This window comes from Pseudophryne corroboree, chromosome 2 (genome assembly GCF_028390025.1).
Source record: "Pseudophryne corroboree isolate aPseCor3 chromosome 2, aPseCor3.hap2, whole genome shotgun sequence".
Taxonomy (NCBI): Eukaryota; Metazoa; Chordata; class Amphibia; order Anura; family Myobatrachidae; genus Pseudophryne; species Pseudophryne corroboree.
The window spans coordinates 195,662,632-195,676,022 of NC_086445.1; the positions used below are offsets into that span (position 1 = coordinate 195,662,632).

Here is a 13,391-nt window from a genome sequence, read left to right on the forward strand (position 1 = left end):
TTATGGGCACGCCAAAGGTTCTATGAGAAATCTGATAAGGCTGACACCCTGCTAGCCCAAAAACTAAGAGCGAAACGCACTCAAAATCGCATTATATCCCTACGCTGTGCGGACGGGTCTACCACATATGATCCATCGCGAATGGCCGCCCAATTCCGGGATTATTATACATCCTTGTACAATCTCCCTTCCACTCTTGTTGCAGATCCTGATCACGTCTCTAAACTCCGAGACTATCTTTCCACTTGCAAACTCCCTAAACTTTCCGACTCGGATATATTGACACTCAATGCCCCCATTTCCACAGAGGAAATCTCAGTGGCCATTCAGCAGTTACGCCACACCGCAGCCCCTGGCCCTGATGGCTTCACCGCCCCCAAATATTATAAAAAATTCACTACCTCTTTGCTCCCCATGCTCCAATCTCTGTTTAACGCAATCCTAGATGGGGACTCATTCGATGCAGCCACCACCAGGGCCAACCTTATCCTCATTCCGAAACCTGACAGGGACCCGATGGAGATGAAGAACTATCGACCCATCTCGCTCTTGAATGTGGACCTAAAGCTTTTCGCCAAAATCTTGGCTAATAGACTTGCTCCATTCTTGCCCGCCCTCATTCACCCCGACCAGGTCGGTTTCATTCCCTCCAGACAAGCCGCAGATAATACCAGGCACCTCATTGACCTTATCCAGTTGGCACAAGACAAGTCTCTCCCGACGCTGGTCGTGGCTCTCGACGCAGAAAAGGCCTTCGATAGGGTAGCTTGGCCATTCCTACAACAAACACTCCTAAATATGGGCCTGCATGGCGCCTTCTATAAAGGCGTTACTTCGCTGTATCAGAACCCCTCAGCCTCTATCTTAATTAATGGCCTCTCCTCTGATCCTCTTCCCATACGCAACGGCACCCGACAGGGCTGTCCCCTTTCCCCCCTACTCTTCGCCCTTATTATGGAACCGTTGGCAGCTAGAATTAGACTAAACCGTAACATATCTGGTGTCATGTCGGGAGCTCACAATCACAAAATTGCTCTATATGCCGATGACGTCATTCTCACCCTGACTGACCCACCTGCCTCCCTCCCACATCTGATAGAGGAGATAGCTACGTATAGCAGATTTTCAAATTACAACATTAACTCAGACAAAACCGAAATATTAGCCCTACATGTCGCGGACCCAGATCTTCGACTCCTACAGGCCGCCTTCCCATGTGCTTGGCGAGCTGATAAACTCAAATACCTGGGCATCTATCTCACTAAGTCCTACTCTAGTCTCTATGCTGCCAACTTTCCCAGACTCTTAACCTCTATTAAACACGATATGACAAAGTGGAATAAATACATTCTGTCTTGGTTTGGACGTATGACGGCCGTTAAGATGACACTACTGCCCCGTCTGTTATATCTATGGCAAACTCTTCCCATCCACGTCCCCACCTCAATCCTTAAAAATCTTCAAGCAGACCTCACCAGATTTATCTGGGCAGGGCGAAAGCCCAGAGTAAAGATGCGAATCCTCCAAAAGCATCGTCTAGAAGGGGGTCTAGGAGTTCCTGACCTCCTTAAATACTATAGAGCTGCTCACTTAACCACATGTGTCCTTTGACACGATAATCCTGGACACAGAATCTGGACGCAACTAGAGACTACCACACTCCACAGATATTCCCCCTACAGCTTGCTCTGGTGTCGACCGAATAGCCGTCCCCCAGCTTCCTCGCTGTTGCCCACAGTGAAATTCACCCTTGCCATATGGGACCTTTGCTCACGTCTTTACCGGCTACGCTCCTTTCACCCTCTACTCACCCCTCTGTGGAACAACCCGGCATTCCCGCCAGGGGAGAACCACTTAGCTTTTGAGTCCTGGACCAGCCATAACTCACTTTTCCTTCTAGACATCGCCCCGCTACACACGTTCCCCACGTTTGACGTCTTACAATCCCGTTTCTCGCTCCCACGCTCAACCTTTTATCAATTCTTGCAGATACGCCACTTTTTTGCCTCTATCTCCGGAACACCGCCCGTGGGAGGTAAAACGAGCTTTGAATCCCTCTGCTGTACCTGCCGATCAACTAAAGGCTTACTCTCAACTATATATCAAATCTTATTAGCTCACAACTCGCCCCCGAAGGAACCCCACGAAGTAGCGTGGGAGCGGGAGGTAGGTGAAACCCTGACGACAGATGAGTGGTCTGAGATCAGGCAAGAAATTTCCACGAGCTCCATTTCGGTCCGAATTAAAGAAAATGCCTACAAACTATATTACCGTTGGTACCAGGTACCATCGCGTCTCCATTCAATTTACCCCTCCTGCTCGGATAACTGTTGGCGTCAATGCGGCCAGCGCGGAACCCTGTTGCATATTTGGTGGAACTGCCCGCAAATTAAGGGATATTGGACTAGGGTCCATAGACTTATCTTTAAGGTCCTCGGATTGACGATCCCGATGTCTCCTCTCTATTCCCTGCTCTCTCGCCCAATACCTCACACCCCTCGCCACCAACAAAAGCTAATTAAGCATATTTTAAATACGGCCAAATGCCAAATCGCGGCTAACTGGAAATCTCTGTCACCCCCCACGACCCCTGCTACCATTAATGCTATATGGCAAACCTATAGATTGGAACGTATTACAGCGGTTCTCCGGGACACCCCTGATAATTTTAGCAATACGTGGTCACCCTGGACGTCACACTACGGTGCTGAACCTCCACTAACTACCATATAAGATAATGGGAACCATCACAATACCCTATCCAACTGAGGATAATCTGACGCACTGCCCAGGCGACTGGGACCGCCCGACCATTCCTCCCTTTCCTCCCTTCCCAATCCTCCCTCCCTTCTTTTCTCTTCCCCCTCCTTGCCTCTTTTCTCTTCTACTTCTAATCTTAAACTTACTCTTTGTTTTTCTTTTATAAGCTATAATGCTTCATTAAGAGATATTCCTTCGCCCTTAGCTACGGTACACACCAAATGTATTACACTATCTATTGACAGCTTTCTATACATTGGCATGCGTGCCTGTTTGATTCTTTACTCACTCGATATTGTACATAGATAGATACTCTGCCACTGCTATTTGACAGTTGAATGCGATATGTACCAATGTGTGATACCTGTAATGTATATCTTATGAATATCTTGTTAAAAGTTCAATAAAAATTTTCTCAAAAAAAAAAAAAGAAAATAAGAAACCTATCAAAACTTTTACTCTAAGCAGCTCTTTATGAGAGCCACCTAGATTGCACCCTGCTTGGACGGGCACAAAAACCTAACTGAGGCTTGGAGGAGGGTCATAGGGGGAGGAGCCAGTGCACACCACCTGATCCTAAAGCTTTTACTTTTGTGCCCCGTCTCCTGCGGAGCCGCTATTCCCCATGGTCCTGACGGAGTCCCAGCATCCACTAGGACGTCAGAGAAATATATATATATATATATATATATATATGTTAACCAGTCCCTAGAGGTTTATTATTGCTGCCCAGGGCACCCCCCCTGCGCCCTTCAGTGCCGTGTGTGTGTGTGTGTGTGTGTGTGTGTGTGTGTGTGTGTGTGTGTGTGTGTGTGTGTGTGTGTGTGTGTGTGTGTGAGCAGTGGCGCGCAGCGTTACCGCTGCACGTTACCTCAGAGGAAGATCTGAAGAATTCTTTCTTCTTATACTCACCCGGCTTCTATCTTCCGGCTCTGCGAGGACGACGGCGGTGCGGCTCCAATACGAACGGCGAGGGAGAGACCTGCGTTCCAACCCTCTGGAGCTAATGGTGTCCAGTAGCCTAAGAAGCAGAGCCTATCATTTAAGTAGGTCTGCTTCTCTCCCCTCAGTCCCACGATGCAGGGAGCCTGTTGCCAGCAGTGCTCTCTGAAAATAAAAAAACCTAACAAAAGTCTTTTTCAGAGAAACTCAGGAGAGCTGCCCTGTAGTGCACCCAGTCTCCTCTGGGCATAGGATCTAACTGAGGTCTGGAGGAGGGCATAGAGGGAGGAGCCAGTGCACACCCATCTAAAAGTTCTTTATAGTGCCCATGTCTCCTGCGGAGCCCGTCTATACCCCATGGTCCTTACGGAGTCCACAGCATCCTCTAGGACGTAAGAAAATAAGAATTTACTCACCGGTAATTCTATTTCTCGTAGTCCGTAGTGGATGCTGGGACTCCGTAAGGACCATGGGGAATAGCGGCTCCGCAGGAGACTGGGCACAACTAAAAGAAAGCTTTAGACTACTGGTGTGCACTGGCTCCTCCCACTATGACCCTCCTCCAGACTTCAGTTAGGATACTGTGCCCGGAAGAGCAGACACAATAAGGAAGGATTTTAAATCCCGGGTAGGACTCATACCAGCCACACCAATCACACCGTATAACTCGTGATACAATACCCAGTTAACAGTATGATAACAACTGAGCCTCTCAACAGATGGCTCAACAATAACCCTTTAGTTAGACAATAACTATATACAAGTATTGCAGACAATCCGCACTTGGGATGGGCGCCCAGCATCCACTACGGACTACGAGAAATAGAATTACCGGTGAGTAAATTCTTATTTTCTCTGACGTCCTAGTGGATGCTGGGGACTCCGTAAGGACCATGGGGATTATACCAAAGCTCCCAAACGGGCGGGAGAGTGCGGATGACTCTGCAGCACCGAATGAGATAACTCAAGGTCCTCCTCAGCCAGGGTATCAAATTTGTAGAATTTAGCAAACGTGTTTGCCCCTGACCAAGTTGCAGCTCGGCAAAGTTGTAAAGCCGAGACCCCTCGGGCAGCAGCCCAAGATGAGCCCACCTTCCTCGTGGAATGGGCTTTCACCGATTTAGGATGCGGCAATCCAGCCGCAGAATGCGCCAGCTGAATTGTGCTACAAATCCAGCGAGCAATAGTCTGCTTAGAAGCAGGAGCACCTATTTTGTTGGGTGCATACAGGATAAAAAGCGAGTCAGTTTCCCTGACTCCAGCCGTCCTGGAAACATAAATTTTCAAGGCCCTGACTACGTCCAGTAACTTGGAATCCTCCAAGTCCCTAGTAGCTGCAGGCACCACAATAGGTTGGTTCAAGTGAAAAGCTGATACCACCTTAGGGAGAAACTGGGGACGAGTCCTCAATTCTGCCCTATCCATATGGAAAATCAGATAAGGGCTTTTACATGACAAAGCCGCCAATTCTGACACACGCCTGGCAGAAGCCAAGGCCAATATCATGACCACTTTCCACGTGAGATATTTCAGATCCACAGTTTCAAGTGGTTCAAACCAATGTGATTTTAGGAAACTCAACACCACATTGAGATCCCAAGGTGCCACAGGAGGCACAAAAGGGGGCTGAATATGAAGCACTCCCTTTACAAAAGTCTGAACTTCAGGCAGTGAAGCCAGTTCTTTCTGGAAGAAAAATCGACAGAACCGAAATCTGGACCTTAATGGAACCCAATTTTAGGCCCATAGTCACTCCCGACTGTAGGAAGTGCAGAAAACGACCCAGCTGAAATTCCTCTGTAGGGGCCTTCCTGGCCTCACACCACGCAACATATTTTCGCCAAATGCGGTGATAATGGTTTGCGGTTACTTCTTTCCTGGCTTTTATCAGCGTAGGAATGACTTCCTCCGGAATGCCCTTTTCCTTTAGGATCCGGAATTCAACCGCCATGCCGTCAAACGCAGCCGCGGTAAGTCTTGGAACAGACAGGGTCCCTGCTGTAGCAGATCCTGTCTGAGCGGTAGAGGCCATGGGTCCTCTGATAACATTTCTTGAAGTTCTGGGTACCAAGCTCTTCTTAGCCAATCCGGAACCACGAGTATCGTTCTTACTCCTCGCCTTCTTATTATTCTCAGTACCTTTGGTATGAGAGGCAGAGGAGGGAACACATAAACCGACTGGTACACCCATGGTGTCACTAGAGCGTCCACAGCTATCGCCTGAGGGTCCCTTGACCTGGCGCAATATCTCTTTAGCTTTTTGTTGAGGCGGGACGCCATCATGTCCACCTGTGGCCTTTCCCAACGGTTTATCAACAGTAGGAAGACTTCTGGATGAAGTCCCCACTCTCCCGGGTGTAGGTCGTGTCTGCTGAGGAAGTCTGCTTCCCAGTTGTCCACTCCCGGAATGAACACTGCTGACAGTGCTAGTACGTGATTTTCCGCCCATCGGAGAATCCTTGTGGCTTCTGCCATCGCCATCCTGCTTCTTGTGCCGCCCTGTCGGTTTACATGGGCGACTGCCGTGATGTTGTCTGACTGGATCAGAACCGGCTGGTTTTGAAGCAGGGGCCTTGCCTGACTTAGGGCATTGTAAATGGCCCTCAGTTCCAGAATATTTATGTGTAGGGACGACTCCTGACTTGACCAAAGTCCCTGGAAATTTCTTCCCTGTGCGACTGCGCCCCAGCCTCGAAGGCTGGCATCCGTGGTCACCAGGACCCAGTCCTGTATGCCGAATCTGCGGCCCTCTAGAAGATGAGCACTCTGCAGCCACCACAGTAGAGACACCCTGGTCCCTGGAGACAGGGTTATCAGTTGATGCATCTGAAGATGCGATCCCGACCACTTGTCCAAGAGGTCCCACTGGAAGGTCCTTGCATGGAACCTGCCGAATGGAATTGCTTTGTATGAAGCCACCATTTTTACCAGGACTCGTGTGCAGTGATGCACAGATACCCGTTTTGGTTTTAGGAGGTCTCTGACTAGAGATGACAGCTCCTTGGCTTTCTCCTGCGGGAGAAACACTTTTTTCTGTTCTGTGTCCAAAATCATCCCCAGGAACAGTAAGCGTGTGGAAGGAACCAGTTGTGACTTTGGAATGTTTAGAATCCAGCCATGCTGTTGTAGCACTTCCCGAGATAGTGCTACTCCGACCAGTAACTGCTCCCTGGACCTCGCCTTTATTAGGAGATCGTCCAAGTACGGGATAATTAAAACTCCCTTTTTTCGAAGGAGTATCATCATTTCTGCCATTACCTTGGTAAACACCCTCGGTGCCGTGGACAGTCCAAACGGTAGTGTCTGGAATTGGTAATGGCAATCCTGTACCACAAATCTGAGGTACTCCTGGTGAGGAAGGTAAATTGGGACATGCAGGTAAGCATCCTTGATGTCCAGGGATACCATGTAATCCCCCTCGTCCAGGCTTGCAATAACCGCCCTGAGTGATTCCATCTTGAACTTGAATCTTTTTATGTATGTGTTCAAGGATTTCAAATTTAAAATGGGTCTCACCGAACCGTCCGGTTTCGGTACCACAAACAGTGTGGAATAGTAACCCCGTTCTTGTTGAAGTAGGGGCACCTTGACTATCACCTGCTGGGAATACAGCTTGTGAATTGCCTCTAGTACAGCCTCCCTGCCCGAGGGAGTGGTCGGTAAGGCCGATTTGAGGAAACGGCGGGGGGGAGGTGCCTCGAATTCCAGCTTGTACCCCTGAGAGACTACTTGAAGGATCCAGGGATCCACCCGTGAGCGAACCCACTGATCGCTGAAATTTTTGAGGCGGCCCCCCACCGTACCTGGCTCCGCCTGTGGAGCCCCACCGTCATGCGGCGGATTTGGAAGAAGCGGGGGAGGACTTTTGTTCCTGGGAACCTGCTGTGTGTTGCAGCTTTTTCCCCTTCCTCTGCCTCTAGACAGAAAGGACCCGCCTTTTCCACGCCTGTTTTTCTGGGGTCGAAAGGACTGTACCTGATAATACGGCGCTTTCTTAGGCTGTGAGGGGACATGGGGCAAAAATGCTGACTTCCCAGCTGTTGCTGTGGAAACAAGGTCTGAGAGACCATCCCCGAATAACTCATCACCCTTATAAGGCAAAACTTCCATGTGCCTTTTAGAATCTGCATCCCCCGCCCACTGCCGAGTCCATAAGCCTCTCCTAGCAGAAATGGACAAAGCACTTATTCTAGATGCCAGCCGGCAGATCTCCCTCTGTGCATCTCTCATGTACAAGACTGAGTCTTTTATATGCTCTACGGTTAGCAATATAGTGTCCCTGTCTAGGGTGTCAATATTTTCCGACAGGGAATCTGACCAAGCAGCAGCAGCACTGCACATCCACGCTGAAGCAATAGCTGGTCTCAGTATAACACCAGTGTGTGTATATATAGACTTTAGGATAGCCTCCTGCTTCCTATCAGCAGGTTCCTTTAGGGCGGCCGTATCCGGAGACGGTAGTGCCACCTTTTTAGACAAACGTGTGAGCGCTTTATCCACCCTAGGGGGAGTTTCCCAACGTGACCTATCCTCTGGCGAGAAAGGGAACGCCATTAGTAATTTTTTTGAAAGCAACAATTTTTTATCGGGGAAAGCCCACGCTTCTTCACACACCTCATTCAATTCTTCAGATAGGGGAAAAACTATTGGTAGTTTTTTCTCCCCAAACATAATACCCTTTTTTGAGGTACCTGGGTTTATATCAGAAATGTGTAATACCTCTTTCATTGCCTCAATCATGCAACGAATGGCCCTAGTGGACATTAAATTTGACTCATCGTCGTCGACACTGGTATCAGTATCCGTGTCGACATCTGTGTCTGCCATCTGAGGTAGTGGGCGTTTCAGAGCCCCTGATGGCCTTTGAATTGTCTGGGCAGGCACGAGCTGAGAAGCCGGCTGTCCCGCATTTGGAATGTCGTCAAATTTATTATGTAAGGAGTCGACACGTGCACGTAATTCCTTCCATAAATCCATCCACTCAGGTGTCTGCCCCGCAGGGGGTGACATCACATTCATAGGCATCTGCTCCGCCTCCACATAAGCCTCCTCATCAAACATGTCGACACAGCCGTACCGACACACCGCACACACACAGGGAATGCTCTTAAAGGAGACAGGACCCCACAAAAGCCCTTTGGGGAGACAGAGAGAGAGTATGCCAGCACACACCAGAGCGCTATATAATGCAGGGACTAACTGAATTATGTCCCCTTATAGCTGCTATAAGTTATACTGCGCCTAAATTTAGTGCCCCCCCTCTCTTTTTTACCCTTTCTGTAGTGTAGACTGCAGGGGAGAGTCAGGGAGCTTCCTTCCAGCGGAACAGTGAGGGAGAAATGGCGCCAGTGTGCTGAGGGAGATGGCTCCGCCCCTTTTTCGGAGGACTTTTCTCCCGCTTTTTTCTGTATTCTGGCAGGGGTAATTACCACATATATAGCCTCTGGGGCTGTATATTGTGGTTATTTTGCCAGCCAAGGTGTTTTTTTATTGCTGCTCAGGGCCGGCCGCCCCCCCCCCCCCGCCCCCCAGCGCCCTGCACCCTCAGTGACCGGAGTGTGAAGTGTGTATGAGGAGCAATGGCGCACAGCTGCAGTGCTGTGCGCTACCTTGGTGAAGACTGAAGTCTTCTGCCGACGATTTTCCGGACCATCTTCTTGCTTCTAGCTCTGTAAAGGGGACGGCGGCGCGGCTCCGGGAACGAACACCAAGGACGGGTCCTGCGGTCGATCCCTCTGGAGCTAATGGTGTCCAGTAGCCTAAGAAGCCCAAGCTAGCTGCAAGCAGGTAGGTAGGTTCGCTTCTTCTCCCCTTAGTCCCTCGTTGCAGTGAGCCTGTTGCCAGCAGGTCTCACTGTAAAATAAAAAACCTAACATATACTTTCTTTCTAGGAGCTCAGGAGAGCCCCTAGTGTGCATCCAGCTCGGCCGGGCACTGAAATCTAACTGAGGTCTGGAGGAAGGGCATAGAGGGAGGAGCCAGTGCACACCAGATAGTACCAAATCTTTCTTATAGAGTGCCCAGTCTCCTGCGGAGCCCGTCTATCCCCCATGGTCCTTACGGAGTCCCCAGCATCCACTAGGACGTCAGAGAAAATACCCAAATAAAAACAGCACACGCACACCGTGAAAGTAAAACTTTATTACATACATGCCGACAAACACATACTTACCTATGTTCACACGCTGACTCTGTCCACGTCTCCAAGATGAATCCACGGAGTACCTGAAAATAAAATTATACTCACCTAAATCCAGTGTAGCTGTCCTGCTCTTTTTTGTAATCCATGTACTTGCCAAAAAAACAAACCGCATACCCGAACCACGCATTGAAAGGGACCCTCTGTGACAGGAGTCACAGGGGGTCTCAGCATTCGGGGGGAAAGGGGTCCCATGTGTAAACATGGGACCCCTTTCAGTGCGTGGTTAGGGTATGCGGTTTTTTTTTTTTTGCCAAGTACGTGGATTACAAAAAAAAGAACAGGACAGCTACATTGGATTTAGGAGAGTATAATTTTATTTTCAGGTACACCGTGGATTCTACTTTTATTTGTCACAAGGCTATCAGCCCCCCATCCGCAGCCCATGGATGGGAGGGGTCAGCCTCGGGCTTCACCCCTGGCCCTTGGGTGGCTGGAGGGGGTGACCCCTTGATTTAAGGGGTCCCCATTCCTCCTCGGTACCCCGGCCAGGGGTGACTAGTTGGGGATTTAATGCCACGGTCGCAGGGACCGATATAAAAGTGTCCCCCGGCTAGTGGAGCCCAATGCTGGTGTTAAAAATACGGGGGACCCCTACGTCTTTTGTCCCCCGTATTTTTTGCACCAGGACCGGACGCAGAGCCCGGTGCTGGTTCTAAAAATACGGGGGATCCCCTGTCAATTTCCCCCCCCATATTTTTACAACCAGGACCGGCTCAAAGAGCCCGAGGCTGGTTATGCTTAAGAGGGGGGACCCCACGCATTTTTTTCAGCATTTTAACTCATTCCCACTGAAAACCATGCTCTCTGTCAGTAAAAAAAAAATTATCTTTTAAAAAATATGTAAATAATACTTGTGTTTCCTAATAGACAAACCAAGTACATAATCCATTCTAATATAAATAGATATGCTATTAGCAATAAAAAAAAAAAAAAAAAAAAAAAAAAAAAAAAACACACAAAAAAAACATGTTTTTAAAAAAAAATTATTAGATTCCGCCAGCAAAGTGAGGCGGAATGAAATTGACGAAATTACTGTCGAAAAGCACTGTTGTCGAATCGACATTCTTCAATTGAATATACTTAAGTCGAAAAGCCGCATTTTTACCACTGCAGACATGTCAAATTTTAAAAATGTCGAATTGCAAAAAGTCGAATCTGAAACGTCCGTTTTTTTGTCGGAAAGTACTGTATTGCATTGTCTAATCCAATTCGACATTTTTTTTGTCGAAAATACCCCGTTTTTCCACTTTTGCGGCAATTCGACCGCAATTGCATATACCCCTATGTCTTTTCAGTGTGCCCAAGCTCCTGCGGATCCCGTCTATACCCCATTGTCTTTTTGGAGTCCCCAGCATCCTCTAGGACGTAAGAGAAAAATTCTATATACACACACATATACATGCTGTACACACACCACTAAATTTCAGCATCTGTTACTATTTTTAGAAGTAGTTTCTTATGCATTTGCTCAGGATCATATGAAGAAAACATTGGCCTATCGATTTTTTTTTTTTTTTTTGGGGGGGGGGAGTTAAGCACTTTTATGCCCTCATAAGGCCTAAAAATAAAATGTCCAAGTATATCAGAGTGCTACCAAAAGAAACCCCTACACCAGTGGTTCCCAAACTGTGTGCCGTGGCTCCCTGGGGTGCCTCGGGACACTTGCAGGGGTGCCCTGGGTTGGTGGTCCAGGACCAATTCAAAATTATTTATGGTCAATATAAAAGGCAAAACTAGTGCTGGTGGCTGTCAGTCATAAAATATGGGGACAAACAGAAGCAAATCTTGTCCCTCACCACAAAATTGAGCCTAAGGATGACCTATAAACACAATCTACTTAATTTAATATTTCTTTCTAAATTTCTCAATAAGAAATTATTGGCCTAGGGGTGCCGTGAAAAAAATTCTGATACTCTAGGGCGCCGTGATTCAAAAAAGTTTGGGAACCACTGCCCTACACCTTATAAAGGGCGGGATGTACTAAAGCAAAAATGCGGTAAAACCCCCGAAAACGGGGGTTTTACCGCATTTTCATATTTACTAACACCCTACCGCCGCGTTTTCGGCGTCCAGGGTATCGCCATCTCTGGATGGCGATACCCTATAGAAGCCTATGGGCTTCTTTTCGCCGACCGCCGCAACCGTCGACACCGCCGCAGACCCCCCTCCCCCCCAGCTTACCTTCCTCCATGATGCCCCGGACCCGGAAGGTAATCTCCTCCACCCCCTAGCAACGCAGCCGGACGTCCTTCCGGCTGCAGGGGGGAGGAGGAGGCGGCGCCGGGGGCAGCCTGCTGCTGCTACCCGGCATCAAGGCAGTGTGGGGACCCCATGGAGGTGACGGAGACCCCCCGCAGACCACCTAACAGGTATCGCGGGGGGCCTCCGTCACCGCATCGCGATGTTGATCGCATATGTTGGTACATACGCGATCAACATCGCTGCGGTAACCGGCGAGGTATGTTAATACATCCCGCCCAAAATACGGACAATGAAGAAAAAAAAAAAAAAAGAAAGCCTTGAAACCTGGTGTGGTCAGAGCAGTGTTACCCACTTCTGGTACATATTACACTGCGGCTGCTTGGTAATGGCTTCCTAGGACTGTAGCAGTGTGCAGGTGATGGAGACTGGCAGAGCACAAGACATACAGACAACAAGTAGGGATAAGCACATAACCCCCCACCCCCCCTTAAATTCAGGGGCCACCAATATTAGGAGCCCCTGTACCTGCTCTTCTGTGTATATTGCTAAAACCGCGCCATGCCACTCCGACTCCAGCCCCAACCCCATTCGTCTTCCACACCAACCTCAAGCTCCGAGTTATGATTGTAAAACATATAAATGCAAGAAAAATATGGCTGCCATATAATCAATATGGGAATCCACCCGCCACGTCACATCTTCCATTAACTTTTTATTCATTATCTAGAAACGACTGTAGGATGCCGGCCCGACCGTGTGAGTCCCTCCGGCACCCAGGCAGCACACGGAAACCGCTGTCACCTATCTGGCGCTACCCTCCTCCCGCCGTTACCGTGGCTGATCGCGTCCTGCTCCTCTGCTGCGGCTAAACCCGGCCTGCGCTCTCCCGGTGTGCGTGACTGGGAGTGACGGCGTCACACTGCGACTGCGCTCCGCTCTCCCTCAGGTGCTGCTCCGCCCTCCGCCCTGATAATGATGGAAATGCTCACTTTGCCGCCATTTTCTTCTGTACTGTAAGTGTGTATTATTTATTATACCTTTCACAGGGCTCGTCTTTAACAACTAATTCCAAAAAGAGCGGATAATTATATTTATATGGCTATTATCTATATATATAAATTGGCATGCATAAGTTTGTTGAATGGACCCACGCAGTCAAATCTAACTTTTGGTTGTAGCCAAAAAAAAAAAAAAGTTATTCTAGTGCATATTTTTATCCCTATGAGACAGCAGTAGCCAGGTCCCTAAAAAATCTATGTGAAAGTTTATGCGACAGAGTAGGACT

At 48.7% G+C, this 13,391-nt stretch overlaps 1 protein-coding gene across 1 annotated transcript in view; it reads right to left on the reverse strand.

The window, feature by feature from the left end:
• LOC135008417 (gametocyte-specific factor 1-like) overlaps nt 1-13,071 on the reverse strand; it is a 525,710-nt gene extending 512,639 nt beyond the window's left edge. The window contains exon 1 of the mRNA XM_063952201.1: nt 12,939-13,071. The gene's annotated coding sequence lies outside the window, so the exon portion shown is untranslated. The remainder of the gene's footprint in view (nt 1-12,938) is intronic.
• Between the last annotated feature and the right edge of the window lie 320 nt (nt 13,072-13,391).